General features: G+C 34.0%; 1 pseudogene; it reads right to left on the reverse strand.

The window, feature by feature from the left end:
• Nucleotides 1–351: 351 nt before the first annotated feature.
• On the reverse strand, nt 352–2394 carry LOC149193315 (putative inositol transporter 2; annotated as a pseudogene).
• Nucleotides 2395–6187: the final 3793 nt, after the last annotated feature.

Here is a 6187-nt window from a genome sequence, read left to right on the forward strand (position 1 = left end):
CAAATGTAGTGCTAAATTAAAATTCCTATATTAGGGGAGTGGTAGCAATGAAAAAAATTTTGAAAATGGAACTTGATGAATGATGCAAGTAGAAGAATTCATTATCCAACACATCCAATGGAATTTTCAAGGATTTTAACAGTATCTTATCAAGAAATAGTGCAAATTATGATACCGCCACCATGCAAAACTTTTTGATATGCCACCATGCAAAAATTGCCAATATGATTGGTGATATGCCATTGAAGTTGTACATTCTCCTATAATTCTTTAAAAATGTCATCCACAAATTTGCAACAACTGATTTGACTACCCTCTCTCACGAGATATTTCAGAATCTTATTTGTTACTTCAGATTGTATAATGATCATCAATAAGGGGTTTGTTAAAAGAATATTCCTCGCTTATACTGCCACTATATGATATCCCTTGTCATAATTTATTGACCTCCTCAAAGATCAGACCTTTCATCTCAAGAACAAAAGCAAGAACAAAAAGGAATGCAGTGCCAACAATAGGGAAAAAACTATAAATGTTTTGGATGTTCCCAACACATCAATCAAAGGTAGGAATCTCTCTTAAATAATCGGATTAGATATCCAACAAAATGTTGCAACAATGCCTCCACACATCTATATTTTGAAGGATAAATTTTGGGATTGATTTTCCATGGAACTGGTCCCATGTTAGGAGAGAAGAAATCTATATATAAAACCAAGCCATGAACAATAAGCCAACCATAACTACTTGGACACGCATCATTGTACCAAGAGAGAAAATGTTGGGAATAGTACTTCTTAGATTTGTGTTTACAAGAATGAAATTTCTGGGAAGCATCTGCATAATCAATGATAAAATATTGTAATCGATTAATAAAAGTATACATGTTAATCTAGGCAATCCAAGTCAATGACATCAATCTTTCGGTAATTTTATCTCAGACAAAGTTCTAATCACAAAACCTTTTCAGGTGCATAGTTTTGTTTTTTGTTAACAAATTACATTTTATTCCATATTTTCATCTTTTTTGTAAACTACACAAGGCAGTGTGAATAGAATCCATTTCCATTAGTAATTCATATCACATTGATAAAGGAACGTGGGGTGTGTCCTTACCTTGTTTCTAGAGGCTATGTAAAATCCACACTCAGCAGTTACAAAACCATTGTAGTTCCAAAGAGGTCGACTAAGGTTGAGGAGTGTTGGACAAGCATAACCTAATTTTAGTGCCTGTTGTATGTCAACAGGGGGCACATCAACATAAGTTAAGTAAAATTATCCAGATAGAATGGCTAGTGACAAAAAAAATCAGTTAAACTCATTAGGAGTAGCAATCTTCTTCCACACCAATCTATTAGGTGTATGCCAAGAATCGTGCCAAGTGCATTCATTGCCACAAAAAATAAAGAATGTAACAAATTTATTTGATTTTAAGAAAAGCCTGCCAACTCCACAATAGTAGGACTATAATACATTACAATATTAATACCCATAAAGCGTTGAAATTTCTACAAGTGAATTACTATAAAAACATAAGCCACAAAGAATAAAAATAACAACTAGCACAAAACAATGTGAATGGCTCATGGTTAACATTACTATAAGCCTTTGGAGCCAACTCTAAATAAAAAAACAAATATGAAGATAATATCATAGAAATATGGAGGTCAGGGACATACAAAAAATTGGTATAAAAATTCCTTCAAGATACATAAAATGAAGAAACTATATTCTCAGAACTAATAAAATCTATACAGAAGGGAAGATACAGATTATGCATCAAACCAAGAGTGTTGTTTGGAGGGAGTATCCTCCCTATGGGATTCTAATACCTTGCAAAGTAGGGTTGAAAGATTTTCACTGGATAACAACATCATTTACAAAATTTTCCTTGGTTCAAGAATTCTAGTTAACCGAAATTTAGACCAAACTGTGTAAGGTCTAGTTGGGACTTCATACCTGGGAGATCCCTTGAATGTTGGTGGGTCTAGCACCGTCAACACACCTACAAATAAAAAATATATATATTCAAGTGATTAAATTATCCTCCAATGAACACTAACTTTACTCCAAAAAACATTCAAGCATCAAGGATTCCCTTAAATGAAAACTGAGAAAATGCAACAACTTTGCATAAAATTTAGGCTAGGAAAAGTATATGGTTTAGAAATATTTTAGCATCTAGAGGAGAAACATAGACTATGAGTTGAATATTTGATACATAATTTATTGGTTAAATTACAAGGATACCCACTAATTCTCAAGGCACTTTTTCATGCTACATTTTCCAGCCAATGAAAAATTAATAAACAATTTGACAAACAATAAAAGGATTCTTACCTCAGTAAATGCTAGATTCACAAGATATGATAGGAACTGGCCCCCAATGATCATGAGTATATTTGTACTCACTAGTGCTCACCTTATTTTAGAAGGTGAAGCTTATACAATATAAAGAGGATCAGTAATTGATGCAATCACCTAGTGTTCCCTAGCTCCATTGATAAGTGTGCCAAGTTGGTGCATCTCAATTGGAAGACACACTAATGTATGATAGTATTGATCCCCTTTCTTAAGTGCACCTTCTATTTTAATCAGAATCTCACCCATGCAAGTGCCTTAGGAAACCTAGGGATCTACATCATGTTTAAGAATATATCATCTGAGCATTCAAAAACTAGATTGACCCAAAAGTTGAATTTAAGCAAACTAGAAAGTGCTAAATTTGGGACACCAATAAACTCAATTTAACTGAAGGTGGAAAAACTAGAAATATACTAAGATTGGTGCATGCATGTTGAAATAATTTTCAACATGCATGCACTCCCTACTATTTTACAAAATTGCACCTCCTTCACACTCTATTATGCACAAGAACCAAAGAAAACTTCTACCATACCACCATTGTATGGACTTGCAATAAATGCACCCTCAACATTGTTGTACAAACCTAGAGATGTACCCACTTGCTAAGTGCACCTTGGTACTATGGAGAAGACTGATGAAGCCAAAAAAAGATAAAAATATAACAACATAGTGGGGATTTTCCTCATGAAGATCACCAAGCATAGAGATCAATGCTCTTTTATAGGTGTGAAGATTGAAGATGAGGAGTTAGTGCCCATTGCAGTGAATGGTTTCTCTCCATGTTTGGAAGATTTTGTGCATGGTGTTTCTACTAAAGAACATGTACCAAATTTTGAGAATATTTGGGAAGTATTCATCCAAGAAAAACAAGGTGAGGAACAATGTCAACAAGAATAGATGAGGCTCATGACCTTGCTCTCATTGTGAAGGTGATGAAAGGTGGTAAGAATAGAGGAACCATGTTGGTTGAGAAGGAAGAAACATGTTATTCAAAAAATAGTACGAATAGTGTGAGTCATGTAACATGTTTTAGGTGCCACAATAAGGGTCATTATGCCATTCTTGTCCAAAGAAGGGAAAGGATAAGGGTTAGAACCTAGAGTAGTAGAAGCAAGTTGCAAGGAGTGAAAACTCTATAGCTAGAGTGAATGACTTAATATCCAAGCATGAAACCACCTTTTCTATGGTTTCATGCCTCTCTACCAATACCCCTTATAGTGTTGTTTGTATGTGGACAATGGATCATTTCAACAAGTGACCAATAAAAGATATTTCAGCAAGCTTCTAGAATAATATGTGGGTATATAATTGGTGTTGGGAGATAATACTACATATCCTATGATTAAAATTGGAACCATCTCTTTTAAGATTCCATCAGGGGATATTCTTGATTGGCAATATGTTTTTTATGTACCAAAATTCATGAAGAGCCTTCCTTCTATCTCATCTATAACAAATAGGAAGCATATAGTTTAGTTCAATGATCAAAAGTGCATTATCAGATATTACAACCATGCATTTCCTTCGTTCTTAGCTAAAGTTGTGTTGGAAGAATGCCTTTACAAGCTTCATGTCAATACAACAAAGCATGATACACTAGTTCATGATTGTGGCAAGCTATGAAAGTAGTAGTACAATAAGTTTAGTTACTTGAACCATGGAGCTCTTCCATTCATGAAGGATATGGTCTATGGATTGCCAAACTTCAAGTAGAGAAGATTGAAGAGCGTATAGGGTGTGTAGTCAATGACAATTCAAATATTTCTTCCCCATTTAGTGTGAAAGAATCAAGAAAATTTCTCAAGTTACTGCAATCAAATGTTTGTGGGCCTATGCCTTCCTCTTCATTCATAGATAAGCTATATTATGTTTCCTTTATTGATGAGTCCTCTCACAAAACCTAGATTTATTTTATGAATACTAGAGATGAAGTATTCGGTAAGCTTGAAGAGTTCAAAGCATTGGTTGAAAATTAAAGGGGAAAAGATAGAAATGCTTTAGTTTTATGGGAGAGAACACCTTGAATGACTTTGATACCTTTTGCAGGGAAACAATGATCAAGAGGGTGATAAGAATGTGGTTGTAGAGTAACAAATCCATCACTGATATAGGAAAAACGAAGATCCATGACATGGATTTACCCATGTGTCTTTAAGAAAAAGCTTGAAACACAATTGTCTATATCTTGAACCAATGTCCTCACAGAATCTTGAAAGACAAAACAAAAAAGAAATATTTTGCTAGTGAGAAGCCACAAGAATTACATTTCCATATGTTTTTGTTTTTTGAATTTATATTCATATTCATGATGAAAAAAGGACTGAATGTGAACCCTTGAATGTAAAGGGGATATTTGTTGGATCGAGTAAGACATCTGAGGCTTACTTAATGTAAATTCAAGTGCAAATAAAATTTTTTGTGAGAAAGGATATGAAGTTTGATGAGGATGAATGGTCCTTAAAATCATATAAACATCCTATAGTGATTAATGAACATGAAAATATTGTTGTTCTAGATTTTGTTCTAAAATGGAAAAAGAAATCAAAGTGAGATCAAAAATATTCTAGTCAAGGAACACAGACATCATTAATTTCCAGTGTAGCTAGGAAGTAAAGATGGCTTACTCAAACATTGTAGGGTGTACAAGAACAAGTGGGAGTATCTAATTCCACATCTCAGGCAAGTCATCAACCTAAGAAATTTCCTACTTATGTTGCACTAATGCCTTCTATTCTTTAGACTTAGCCCTCCCTTTTTTAGGGGTAGCTGCTAAGAAGGTATGGAAGGATTCCATAACCAAGTAGTATAACTCCTCTCTTGAGAATGATATATTGGGAGATGTTACAAGACCTATTAGGGGGATGTTTATTTTTCCTAGCCTTGTACTGGGCTTGGCCCTTCTCTAACTATTATTGTATTATCTGATGCACCATTTGGATATTCTAAATGAATTTTAATGTTTTTTCTTCATCATTATGCTTATTGGAATCAAAATAGTTCCAAAAAATCAAATCTAATAGACTTTGGTAGGTACCCAAAACAAGTCTCAAATGGAGAGCTCTGTGTAGAAGAATGGAAGGAACATTTGTAGGAATATTTCACATAGTGTAAATATTATTCCAAAGAATAGTTTGTTTACTGTGATATCCTTAGAGTAAATGTACCATGGTCCTATTGGCTACCTATGTTTGCATCCTAGTGTGCAGATGAAAAATAGTACTTCTGTTTAGGTTGGTGTCCATCGATCTCCACAAGCTGAACCAAAATTCTCCCAAATAGTGGGAATATCAATTTGAAATAATGCAAGTAGGAAACCTAAAGTGAACCCAAACATGTTAAAAGAATAAGTGTGTGGTATATTCAACTGTCACTTGGTTCTTACAAGGCATAAAAATACACATTTCATTGAACCTATCCACAAGTTGTTGCATCAAAATTACTCCCATGGCATATCCACTTTCATTTCTCTCTATCTCAAATGGCTACTTCAATTATGGTAGTTCTAACACTAATGTTGGGTTGATATTTTCTTTCAAGGTATTAAATGCCTTATGTTGCTCGCCTCCCCACTGAAAGATCTATTAGACACTAGTCAGAGTATGTAAAGGAGATGCAATAAACAAGAATTTAGTAGTTGATTTTCTTCAATATTGTACCACACTTAGGAAGACCCTAACTTATGTCATTGATGTATGTATGGGCTAGTTTGCAACCTATTCAAATTTAGATGGATTTATTTTCAATTCATGACACCCTATTTTGTAACCCAAGTACACTAATGATTTTTCTCCAAATTCAAACTTTGACATTTTCATGTTAA

The sequence above is a fragment of the Pinus tabuliformis genome, chromosome 2_2 (assembly GCF_031772625.1).
Source record: "Pinus tabuliformis cultivar Carrire ecotype Pingquan chromosome 2_2, CPIR1, whole genome shotgun sequence".
NCBI lineage: Eukaryota > Viridiplantae > Streptophyta > Pinopsida > Pinales > Pinaceae > Pinus > Pinus tabuliformis.